The sequence below is a fragment of the Rhinolophus ferrumequinum genome, chromosome 2, assembly GCF_004115265.2.
Source record: "Rhinolophus ferrumequinum isolate MPI-CBG mRhiFer1 chromosome 2, mRhiFer1_v1.p, whole genome shotgun sequence".
In the NCBI taxonomy this organism is placed as follows: Eukaryota; Metazoa; Chordata; class Mammalia; order Chiroptera; family Rhinolophidae; genus Rhinolophus; species Rhinolophus ferrumequinum.
The window spans coordinates 108,773,598-108,786,781 of NC_046285.1; the positions used below are offsets into that span (position 1 = coordinate 108,773,598).

At 46.0% G+C, this 13,184-nt stretch overlaps 1 protein-coding gene across 2 annotated transcripts in view; it reads left to right on the top strand.

Moving 5' to 3' along the window:
* Window positions 1–2,702: 2,702 nt before the first annotated feature.
* Window positions 2,703–13,184, top strand: part of COL6A2 (collagen type VI alpha 2 chain) — a 33,548-nt gene continuing 23,066 nt past the window's right edge. For both annotated transcript variants that reach the window (XM_033130623.1, XM_033130633.1), the window contains exon 1: window positions 2,703–2,854. The gene's annotated coding sequence lies outside the window, so the exon portion shown is untranslated. The remainder of the gene's footprint in view (window positions 2,855–13,184) is intronic.

Below are 13,184 nucleotides of genomic sequence, written 5' to 3' on the forward strand. Positions count from 1 at the left end.
ATTAAATTTAGTTCACTATGGTTCTTGTGCATTTCTGTGTCCCAGTTCTTTGAAAATATGCACTGCCTTTAGAGTCACATGTACCTTTGGGAACTTAGTGAGACCTGTGGGCCCTCTTCCCAGGAAAATGCACGTAAGGCAAAGTTTTGCTTAGACTCCAGGGCTTGGTGACCCTGTGCCTGGGGCAGACCCCAGTGAGCAGTCCCATGGTGTGGTCACCTGGCACTCTCACACCCCACGGGACAGCCCAGCCCCTGGAGCATTTGTCTTTGTGGTCTTCCTGAGCCAGCAGAGAAATGACCTGCACGACGTCCTGGTGAGGCTTCCGGTTTAGCACAGCACGGCTGGTTAAGAGAAGCTTACTGGGGGGCTGCTGTGCCGTCCCTGCCTTCCATGGAGGATCCCGCTGTAAAGGCCGCCAGCCCGTGGCCCTGTGCTGGGTTTCCGTTTGCCTCTCCAGGGGGATAACAGCATCAGCCATACCACAGCTTCATGTCTCACGAAGAGTGTGCCCGCACCGGACACTGTGTGTGCAGCTCACGCCCCCTACCCTGTCCTGACCATCCTGACTGTAGACGAAACAGCTGAGAGCTCAGTGACCTTCACAAGACCACACAGCCGGTACAGTGTCAGGTCCACGGCGAGGACCCGCCTTCCATTCCCTCATGTCTACAAGGCACAGGGGGACTGGGACCCTGAGATTGCCGTCTGGGTTCAAGCATCGGTGCGTCCCAGTCTTGGCCAGGGTGTGGGGGTGACCTCAAACCACAGCAATGACAGCAGCCCCACATTTCCGTGAAAACCAACAGGGCCACCCGCTGCAGCTTTTCAAGACAGCCCTGGAGGGACTGGACTCCCTCCTTACTGTCTCTTTACTGTCACTTGTCTATCCCAGGTTTCTTTTCCTTGAAGTGCCAAGAGGCCAGCTCATTCTGAGGGTTTAAAATTGCAGATGGGCTTCTGCTTCCTCCTCCTCATGCCCCTCTCAGCATCCCCGTTTGCCGGGCCCACAATCACCTCAGTGCCCCCACTGTCCCCTGTTCCTGCAGGCAGAGGCAGGACAGCTCAGGAGCCTGAGGGGCAGGCAGATGAAGGGGCACCCAGGTCAGCCCTGCCTCCACCAGGCGTCCCTCCTGGTGGGCACTGGCGGGCTTTGAGTGGGCTGACGTCTCGTGACAGGCCCCCCCGAGGTGGGCTACCCAATGCCCAGCACCCCGAATGTTTCCACTGCTCCCAGTTTCCAGCGAGGTCACATGCCTGTGACTTTCCACTACTGTCGAATCTATGCTGACGGTGAGCAGGTGAGTAACACATATGCCTTGAGGTTTCTGGCACTAACCGATGCCTCAAGGAAGACACATGCAGGCCATCAGGGATGGAGCATTGTCTTGGGCCTGCTGGCCAGGGAGAACTGAGTCACGCCGCTTCCGGGGCCTACATGTTCTCTGGCGAGGGATGCCCGAAGTGCTTCCGTGTGGATGAGTCCTCCACGCCTTTCTTGTGCTCAGCACATCTTGTGGGACCATTCTGTGTAGTGGGGCGTTGTCACTGGCACTGCCCGGGGACTGGCGCTGTGGGAGGCAGAGTGGGCGCTGATGGGTGCCCAGCCTGAGGGGGCTCTGGGGGCCGGGAGCAGGTGGGAGTCTGTGGGGGACCAGGGCAAACTTGTAGGACTTTGGACGGCAGAGCAGGGGTGGCCTGTCCCCCGTCTGCTTGAACAGTCACTGCTGCTGGCTCACTCAGCACACACTTGCCTCCACAGACCCCTGCCCCCGGCCACCTTACTGTCTGTCCAGGAGACGGCACGCAGGTGCAGAGTCAGGGCACAGATGGAAAGAAGTGGTACAGAAGACCAGAGGGCATGCACACAGAGACCTCCTGGGGCACACACAGGGGACCAGGAAGCTCTGGGGTCTCTCTTCTCCTGGGGGCAGGGGACTAAACCAGAGATTTGCAAAGGTGCTCCTCTGAGGCTGGAGCCCCACTGCGCTGTCTGGCACCCCCAAGGATGGCAATGCTGTGGCCTAGCCGCCAGGCCTGCCTGCACTCCATCTCAAGGAGGAGCTCTGGTCCTGGGAGGCTGCCCTCCACGGTTGGGAGTGGGGACCCCCCCTCACCTTCTCCCAAACTCCGCTCAGGTAGGGACATCACAAGGCCCAGAGCCAAAAAGGCATCTGTGGGGTTCTTGCTAGGATGAGGGCCCTCACACCCCACCCCAGAGCACCTAAGGCTCGGGCTATCCTGGCCTGCAGCCCTCGCCCCTCCCAGCTGGCCCTCGCTCCCTCACCGCGCCCCAGAGCGCAGGGCACTGGGGGGACACTGGGCAGGGGACACTGAGCTGGGGACTGCTTGCAGGCGGACCTTGCAGCGCCGCCAAGGGCAGTCCTTCTAGGGGGAGTGCGAGGCGCCCCCTCGTGGGCCCTCGGTGCGGGGCGTCGTCCTCAACGCCCAGGCCGGGAGGGGACGCGGCCCCGCAAGTGGGGAGGGGCTGTGACTTCGCCCAGGACTGTTTCTGGAGAGGTGGCAACGCCCCACATTCGCCGTGTCTCCTGTAGGGGCCCATTTCCTGCAACCCCCCACTCCCTTCGGCCCTCCCGGATTTCCCCCTCCATCACTCTCCCTCCCCGTCCCCTTCATACCCCCACCGGCCCATCCGCAGGGCCGCAGCGCCTCCCGGTGGCCGCGCGTTAGGGGAGGGGTGGGGAGGGCTCGGAGGGGGCGGGGTGGATATAAGACGACAGCCCCTCCCGCGGTCCCCTCCCTCCTGCCCACTCGGCTCCCGCTCTCGCTGTCTGGACCCGGAGCCTCCTCCGGACGGGTCCCGCAAGGTCGCCCCGCACGCGCTGCAAGTCAGGTAAGCGCCCCTCCGGCCCAGGACCAGGACCCTCCTGCGTGGGGACCTGTAGTCCGGCCCTGGAACCGAGGCAGCCGGCCTGGAGCCTCGTCCTGCTGATTGGCAAGCCCTGCCGGACAGACAGGACAATGCAGGAGCGCGGGGGACCCAGGTTGGGGGCTCCCCTAGGCCGGCGCCCCGACTGGTTCTCCTCGCGGTAAGGAATCTCCCGACGGGGTCTGGGGACCCACACCCGCCTTCTGGCCCCACTTCAATTACTTGGCGCTGGGTCGAAGCTCTGAACGTCCATGTCTTTGGTGCCTCACGCATTGGGACCAGGGGGCGCAGTTAATTGTGAGCTGCCTCCTCCTGGTCTCTTCTGGGGCTGTGTGGGGGGCTTTTTCCCTATCCCTGGGCTGGGGGCTAAGACGCAGCACTTCTGGCTCTCTGCTGAAACTTGCTACCCCAAGTCACCAAGGGCTGGAAGGGCTCAGCATCTAGTCAGACCCATGCCGGGTCCTGGGAAGTTTGGTGTCATCTCTGGCCTGGAGGAGGGTTGAGGGCCCAAGTCACCCCCTGGGTGAACCCTCCTTTGAGGTGGAACTGGGTACAGAGTCTCCAGTGGTACTGGCCCCTCTCCCCTGGACCCCAGGGAGACGGTTGTCCTCCTTCTGGAAGGAGTGGTGGGGGCTAGAATGAGTTCCTGGGGGCAACAAGAGAGGAGGGGGTCTCTGACACCAGGAGGGAGGGTAGGGGGTGGGGGGAGAGCACAGGCTCAGCAAGAGCTCAGCCTGCCCCCCATTCCTCTGAGGCTGGAGGTGTCCCCCCACACATACACCCTCCACCCGACCTCCCCCACGAAGTCTACTGGGGAAACTAAGCAGCGGGTTGAGTGGCTGTCACAGAGTGAGATGGGAACCCCGCTGATCTCGCCTGTGGTGGCTCCTTTACGCCCTGGCCGGGACTCCTCATAGAGCCCAGCAGAGCCCCAGGAGCCCAGCCCCCGCAGGGTGTGGGGATGTCAATTGCTGAGAGGCTTACTGGTCTTACTAACACCGTAACAACACACAAAACAGCCAGGCCAGGCCATCCCGCTCAGCACCTACCTGGAATATGGCCCCTATCCCCAGGGAAACAGCTCCGCTCCCGTGCCCACACCCACCCACCTCCCCCATCGACCCAGCTGTCCCCGAGGAGAGCATCTTCACTTTTAGATGGATGCCCAAAAAGGAGGCTTGAGAGCCACAGATTTCCCCCATTTTTTCCTTCCAGTAGAGGAGTCTGGCCAGGAGGCCATCTCACGTTCGCTTAGGAAGCCAGGCCCAGAGGCCAATAGGCTTCTGGGGCTCCCGGAAGGAAGCTGCCCTCCTTCCTCCCATCGCTGGGACGCAGGAGAAGGGGCTGGGGAGAGGGCCTGAGCCCCCGGGCAGAAGTGACCTGGAATCTCCCAGCCAGACTGGAGGGGCTGGGCACCCGGGGCCCAGGCGTGTCCCCTCGGCAGGACACGGGTCTCAATAGGCCACTGGGCCACTCCAGCCGCTTTGAAGCTGTGCTGGTGAAAGTGACCTGGGAGGCCTGTGAAGACTGCAGCTGGTCGGGGTAGTTGGGCATGTCTGCAGTGGAAGCCACATGGAAAGCAACGTCCAGGGGGAAAGTCAGGCTCCATCTACTGTGCTACCTGGTCGGGTGAGGTGTGGTCGCCTGCACCAGGCAGTGCACACCCAGGACGACTGCACAGATGGCTCCGTTGTGCAGGGCCCAGCTGCAGTCCCTTGGGTGTCATGGGGAGCCGTGGGGAGCCACAGGCAGCAGAGCTGCCTTCAGACAGCTCCCTGGGGTGGGCCAGGACGGAAGGAACTGCCAGTGCCTGGGAGAAGGCCCTGGGCCCCCAGGCGCTTCCTGGGGCCTCAGCAAAAGGTATGGCCACGCCCACCCTCCTCCCCAGCCTGCGCTCTCTTCTGTACAGCAAGGTTTGGGCATCCATCTGCCCTTTACCTGCCAGGGCCGCTAGGGGTCTCCAGGTGCACAAGCTGTAGGTAAACCTAGTCAGCAGCCACAACAGGCTTTATACTGCTCTTGTGATTATTAAGAAAAACACCAATAGTTTGATTCTTTCCTTTTCAACACAGCCTCACACTTCAGTGGGGCAGCTCCTCCTGTGGCTCCTTTCGCACATTTGTGCAAAGCTGGGTGGGGCCTGGTGTGGGGCACAGCAAAGAAGCAGGGTTCATGGGAGGTAGCTTGAGGAACAGGCCCTGGGGGCCCTGGTCCCCACCCGAGGGGCACACGTTGGCATTGGGCCTTATCATAAAGCAACATTCTCCACAGACTGTGCAGACTTGGCCGGGACATAAAACATGTCAACGCCCCAGGCCACACCAGTGGGTCAGCCTCATGGTGGCTCATTGTAGATGCTGTAACGAGCACATAGAAGGTGGGGACCCCAGCTTGGAGGGGCAGTGCTCCAGGACAGCAGAGTCAGATGCCCACCAGAGAAGTGGAGAAGGACCCTGGTGCTCATCACCAGGGAGAGACAATGGGCAGTGTCACTGTCTTTTCCTCATTTGCCAATTTCACAGAGGAGGGTGGGCGCCTTGTTGGTTTGTCTGCGTGTCATTGATTTTTGTGTGGTTCAACATTTTTTTATCACTGACAGTTTGTAGTGTTGTTACTTGCCTGGTTATGATTTCCCCATGTTCTTTATGGGTGCTGACTTTTTACTAATTTGTAAGCTTCCCTCCCCCATTTTGAAAAAGTTGTGGTAAAATACACATAATGTAAAATTTACTATCTTAACCATTTTTAAGTGTACAATTCAGTGGTATCAAGTGCATTCATATTGTTGTGCTACCATCACCACCATCCATCTGCAGAACTTTTCATTTCACAAAACTGAAACTCTGTCTCCACTAAACAATAACTCACCGTTCCCCCTCTGCCCAGCCCCTGGCAACCACCATTTTACTTTCTGTCTCTATGATTTTTGAGACACTAAATATCTCATATAATTAGAATCCTACAGTATTTGTCTTTTGTGACTAGCTTATTTCCTTGGCATAATTTCCTTAAGATTCATTCATATTGTAGTGTATGTGCTAGAATCTCCCTCCTTTTAAAGGCTGAATACGTAATACTCCATTGTGACCATGGACCACTGTTTACTCCTTCATCCATCAGTGGACACTTGCTTCCACATTTTAGCTATAATGAGTAGTGCTGCTATGAACATGGGTGCACAAATGCCTCTTTGAGACCCTTCTCTCAATCCTTTTGAGTATATACCCAGAAGTGGAATTGCTAGATCATATGGTAAATCTATTTTTATATTTTTAAGGAACCATCATACTGTTTTCCATAGCAGCTCTCCCATTTTCCATTCCCACCAAACAATTCCAATTTCTCCACAACCTCTTCAACACTTTTTATTTTCTGATTTTTTTGATAGTATCCATCCTAATGCGTGTGAGGTGGTATCTCATCATTTTGATTTGCAGTTCCCTAATTAGTGATGGTGGGCATCTTCTCTTGTGCTGATTGGCCATTTGTATGTCTTCTTTAGATAAAAGTCTATTCAAGTCCTTTCCCATTTTTGAATAGGGGTATTTGTTTTTTGTTTTTGTTAAGTTGTTGTTTTTGTTGAGTTTTAGTTCTCTATATATTCTGGATATTAATCCCTTACCAGAAAAATAATTTGCAAATATTGTCTGCCACTCTGCAGGTTGCCTTTTGACTCACAAAAAAAATTTTTTATGAAGTCCAATTTGTCTATTTTTACTTTAGTTGCTGTTGGTGTCATATCCAAGAAATCATTGCCAAATCTAACGTTGTGAATATGTTGCCCTATGTCTTCTTCTAAATTTTTATAGATTTAGGTCTTCCATTAGGTCATGGGTCCATTTTGAGTTAATTTTTGTGTATAGTGTTAGTTAAGGTTCCAGTTTCTTTCTTTTGCATGTGGATATCCAGTTTTCCCAGCACTGTTTTTTGAAAAAATGTCTTTCCCTCCATTGAGTGGTCATAACACCCTTGTTAAAGGTCATTTCACTACATATGCAAGTGTTATTTTTGGACTCTCTGTTCTATTCCATTGGTCTATATATCTGTCTTTATGCCAGTACCACACTGTTTTGATTATTGTAGATTTGTATAAGTTTTGAAATCAGGAAGTATGAGTTCTCCAGCTTTGTTCTTGTCTTTTAGGATTGTTTATTCTATTTGCAGTCTCTTGAAATTCCTTATGAATTTTAGAATGGATATTTCTATTTCTGTAAAAATCATCATTATTATTCTGTTAGAGATTGTATTGAATCTATAAATTGCTTTGGGTAGTATTGACATCTTAATATTAAATCTTTTAATCCATGCACATGGAATATCTTTCCATTTATTTATATCTGCAATGTCTCTCAGAAATGTTTTAGTTTGCAGTGAGTAAGTGTTTCACTTCCTTGGTAAGGGTAATTCCTAAGTATTTTATTCTTTTGACGCTAACATAAATGGAATTGTTTTCTTTATTTCCTTTTTACATTGTTCATTGTTAGTGTACAAAAACACAACTGATTTTTGAGTATTGACTTTATATCCTGCTACTTTGCTAAACTTATTTATTCTACACATAAGTATCTTTTTGTGGAATCTTTAGGGTTTTCTACATAGAAGACCATATCATCTGTGAACCAATCATTTCTTCCCTTCCAATTTGAATGACTTTTATTTTTTTACTTGCCTAATTGCACTGGCTAGGACTTCTAATACTATGTTGAATAGAAGTGACAAAAGTGGGCATCTTTGTGTTCTTGATCTTAGAGGAAAAACTTTCAGTCTTTCACCATTGAGTATAATGTTTGTTATGGGATTTTCACATATGGCTTTTATTATATTGAGGTAGTTTCCTTCTATTTCTAATTTTTTTAATGTTTCTATCATGAAAAGATGTTGAATTTTATCAAAAGTTTTTTTTCTGTACCGATTGAGATGATCATGAGGGGTTTTTTCCTTTAGTTTATTAATATGGTGTGTTACACTGATAGCTTTTTATATGTTGAACCATCTTTGCATTCCAGGAATAAGTCTCACTTGGTCATGGTGTTTAATACTTTTACTATCCTGTTGAATTCTGTTTGCTAATGTTTGGTTGAGGATTTTTGTATCAATGTTCATAAGAGTTATTGGTCTGTAGTTTTCTTTTCTTGTAGCGTTATTGTCTGGCTTTGGTATCAGGATAATGTTGGCCTCATAGAATAAGTTAGGGAGTATTCCCTCCTCTTCAACTGAAGTTTGGTGAATTGCAACTGAAAACTTTGAGAAGTATTAGTGTTAGTTCTTCTTTAAATGTTTGGTAGAATTCACTAGTGAAGTCATCAGGTCCAGGGTTTTTCTTTGTTAGGAGATTTTCAATTACTGATTCAATCTCCTTACTATCTATAGGTCTATTCAGAATTTCTATTTCTTCATAATTTTGTCTTTATAAGTTTTGTGTTTCTAGGAACTTTCCATTTTATCTAGGTTATTTGATTTGTTGGTGTACAACTGCTTATAGTACTCTCTTATAATCCTTTCTATTTCTGTCGAATTGGTAGTAAAGCCCCCAATTTTATTTTAGTAAGTTGAGTCTTCTCTCTTTTTCTTTCTTAGTCATTCTAGCTAAAGGTTGTCAATGTTGTTGATCTTTTCAAAGACCCAACTTTTGTATTCACTGATTTTTCTCTGTTGTTTTTCTATTGTCTATTTTATTTATCTCTGCTCTAATCTTTATTATCTCCTTCTGTCTGCTAACTTTGGGTTTAGTTTGTTGTTCTTTTTCAGGTTCCTTAAGTTGTAGGGTTAGGTTATTAATTTGAGATGTTTCTTGTTTTGTTTTGTTTGTAAACATTTATAGCTGTACATTTCCTTTTTTGGCACAGCTTTCACTGTATTCCATGTTTTGGTATATTTTGTTTTCATTTTTATTTGTCTCTGAGTATTTAATTTCTCTTGTGGTTTCTTCTTCAATCTATCGGTTGTTTAAAAGTGAGTTGTACAATTTCCACAGTATTGTGAATTTTCCCATTTTTCTTCTGTTATGACTTCTAACATTATCCTATTGTGATCAGAGAAGGTACCTTGTGTAATATTTTCTTTTTAAACCTATCAAGGCAGCCACTGTTGTCACACTTTCCCCCATCATGGCAAGCCCCTTCCTCTCTGGCTGAATTGACTTCCAGGGAATTTAAAGTGTTGGCATCTTTTGTCCCCACTTATTTTTCTTTTTCTCCTTTTGGGATCCCAACAATGAAGATTAGGGCATTCAAAAGCAACTGCATGTACATGCCCAGGGGAAGGTGCAGGCTCAGAAAAGACCAGAGAATAGCTTACATTTATGACCCAGGCTGATTACTGGCACAGAGAAACCCTACAACAATAAAAACAAACAAACAAAAAAAACAGCAAACCTTGGGGAAGAGAAAGAATCTGATTTCCAGAGTTACCACATTATTAGATTCAAATGTCCAGTTTTCAACAACCAAAAAGTCACAAGACACACAAAGAAACAGGAACGTATGGCCCATTCAAATGAAAAAATATAAACCAACAGAAACTGTCCCTGAAAAAGACCTGATGGTGGATCTACTAGACAAAGACTTTAACACATCCATCTTAAAAATGCTCAAAGAACTAAAGGAAGGCTTGGAGAAAGTCAAGAAAACAATGTCTGAATAAAATGGAAATATCAATGAAGAGATAGAAAACCTAGATAGAACCTAAAAAGAAATAATGAACCTGAAAAGTACAATAACTACAATGAAAGAATTCATTCAAAGGTAGATTTGAACAGACAGATGAAAGAATCAGTGAAGTTGAAGATAGGACAGTGTACTAAGAAACAGAAAGAAAAAATATTTTTAAAAAGTTAACAGAGCCTAAAGGACCTGCATACATGCTATGGGAGTGAAAGAGATAAGAGACAAAGGGGCAGAGAAAATATTTAAAGAAATGATGACTAAAAACATCCCAAATTTGATGAATGACAAATTTCAACATTCAAGAAACTTGGTGAATTCCAAGTAAAGTGAACTCAAAGAGACTGTCACACTAAGACACATCATAATCAAACTCTCAAAAGACAACAAAAGCATTTTGACATCAGCAAGAGAAAAGTAACTCATCATATCCAAGGGAGCCTCAATAACATTATCAGCAGATTTCTCATCAGAAACTTTGGAAACCAGAGGCAATGGGCTGATATAGTCAAAGTGCTAAAAGAAAAAAATAACTGTCACCCAATAATCCTACATCCCACAAAATTGTCCTCCAAAAGTGAGGGCAAAATTAAATCATTCCAAGATAGACAAAAGCTGAGAGAGTTTGTCACCACTAGACCTGCCCTGCAAGAAATGCTCAAGGGAGTCCTGCAGGGTAACAGGAAAGGCCACTAGACAATAACTTGAAGCCATAGAAGAAACAAAGATAAATACATGAGCAATTATAAAAACTGTTCTTATTGTAACAATGGTGTGTAACTCCATTCTTTGTTTTCTACATGAGTTAAGAATGAATATATTTTTAAAACAATTATTAGTCCAAAAGCTAGTATTATTGTAACTTTGGTTTGTAGCTCCACATAATTTTTATTTTCTACATAATTAAGGGACTAATGCATTAAAAATATTTGCTTATGTTTTTGAACATACAGTATATAAAGATGTAATTTTGTGACATCTATAACTGAAAGGGCTGGGGATGGAGCTGTATAAAAGCAAAGTTTTTGTATACTAGTGAAGTAAAGCTGCTATAAATTCACATTAGAGTGTTATAACTTCAGGATGTTAAATGTAATCCCCATGGTAACCACAGAGAAAATACCTAAAGTATATACACAAACAGAAATGAACAAGGGATGTAAATGTTCCACTACAAAAATAACTAAACACAAAAGAAGACAGTAATGCAGGAAATGAGGAACAAAAAAGCTATAAGGTACAAGGTGTGATCAAAAGATACAACGAATGTTTAAATTTAAAAAAATATTGCCGTAAAAGACACAATTTCTGTCAAATAAAAACACTACAGGTGTGTCCTCATCCACCTTATTCACTGGATCTGGCACTGTGTGACTACTACACAGTGACCATGAAAGGTAAACATTTTGAATCAATTCAGGACATGAAGGCAGCCATGACAGCGCAACTAAAAACAGTTATGAAAGAGGATTTCCAGAACTGCTTCAGAAAGTGGCAAGAACAATGGGAATGAGTGTGTTCAAAGGGAGGGGATATGTTTTGAGGGGGATAAATGGCAACGTATCATTTTTTAATGTAATAATTTTTTTTTAATTTAAACATTCACCGTATTATTTTTTATCACACCTCATATATAGAAAACAACGGTAAAATCACAGAAGTAAGCCTCTCCATATCAGTAGTTACTTTAATTGTAAATGAATTAAACCCTCCAATCAAAAGACAAAGACTGGCAGAATGAATTTTTTTAAAACATGATCCAACTATATGCTGTCTACAAGAGATTCACTTTAGATCCAAAGACACAAATTGAAAGTGAAAGGATGGAAAAGATTATTCCATGCAACGAGGAACCAAAAGCATGCAGGGGTGGCCATACTAATATCAGATAAAATGGACTTTAATAAAAAAAAAGTGACAAGAGACAAAGAAAGACATTACATATTAATAAAAGGTTCAATATGGCAAGAATCTATGACAGTACAAACATTTACACACCTAATAATGGGCCATCAAAATGTTTACAGCTTAAGAATATGAAATTGTGGTCAGGCATTGGGAAGATTGTTGCCTGGCTCTTGGTGTTCTCACTCTTTTCATGTTGCCCTTGCTGTAATGAAAGTCATATCAGGAGTGTGAACCTGGAACCAAGCTGCCTGGGTTTGGACCTCAGCTATTAGCTGAGCACCTTGGACCAGTTCCCTACACTTACTCTCAGTTTCCTTACTGTGAGATGGGTATTATTAGTCCAAGGGCTGTTGTGAGTCTTAATGAAGAGATATAGCTTAGTGTCTGGTGCAGAGTAACCACAGAAGATATTTCATTGTCCTTTCATCCTTTCCATTTTTTTCGAAGGCTTCTTGGTCCATGTTTTGCACTCAGTTACTTACTTCTGGAATTTGTTTGAGTGCTCTATGTGAGGTCGGATTACCCTTATTTCTAGTCATGGTGAACCCTTGTGCCAGCCCCTTTCACGGCTCTGAAAGCCCAACACCTCATTTCCTCAGTTCATGTATGTTGTTATGCCTCTTGCTGTGCGATCTGTCAACCCATTCCAGCACCAAAACCACAATTCTTAATCACTGCAATTTTATTGTACTGTTTGCATTTGATAATGCAAGTTTCCTCATCACCCTTCATTTCTTTTTATTTTTCTGAGCTACTTTTACTTATGCTTCCAGGTGAATCTTAGATTCATTTTTGTCAACACATACTACCAGCGGGGGGAAAAAAAAAGATTTTAATCAAAATTACATTCAATTGTAGATTGTTAGAAATAATTGATATTCTTAAATATTATGTTTCTCATCCAAAAACAAGATGTGTCTCTCCAATGTGTTCCTTAGAAAACTTATTTATGGTCACAACTGATCTTTGTGATATTTCTGGCATTTAATTTTATGCTTCCTGGCTCTTTTTCTCTTCATTTTCTACATTTTACTGTATTTCTCGTTTCTTTGCTTTTTTATTTATTTGTATTCATTTCTCTGTTGTCTGCAGAAATTCCTTGCAGAATTTTTTAGCAATGGCATATAGGTGGCATAGACCTGAGCTCATTTTTACTTGAGACTTTTATACATGAAAGATAAGCTGGCTGGAAAGACATAATCGTGTCATTTTATTTTCCTCAAAACTCTGATGTTATTATCTCATTGTCTTCTGTCCACAATACTGTGGAGAAAAGTTTGATGCCTCTATTAGTTATCTATAGCTGTAATGAAAATTCCCTCAAAACTTAGTGATTTAAAACAATAAACATTTACTACCGCATAGTTTATTTGGGACAGAAATTTAGGAGGGGCTTGGCTGGGTGGGTCTAGCTCAGGGTCAGCCCCTCGTGAGGTGCAGTCATGATATTGGCCAAGGTGATGGTCACGTGAAGTCTTGACTGGGATGGGAGACCTGCCTGTCAGGTGGCTCACTCGCCCAGCCCGTGGCTGGAGGCCTCCATTCTTCCCCTGAAGGGCTTCTGCAGAGGCTGCTTGAGTGTCTTCCTGTACAGCTGGCTTCCCTATCAGCGAGCCAGGCAAAAGCCACGTGTCTTTTATGACCTAGTCTTGGAACTTACATGCCATCACTTCCATGTTATTGTTGGTCACAGGCCAGCAGTGATTCAGTGTGTGAGAGGACTC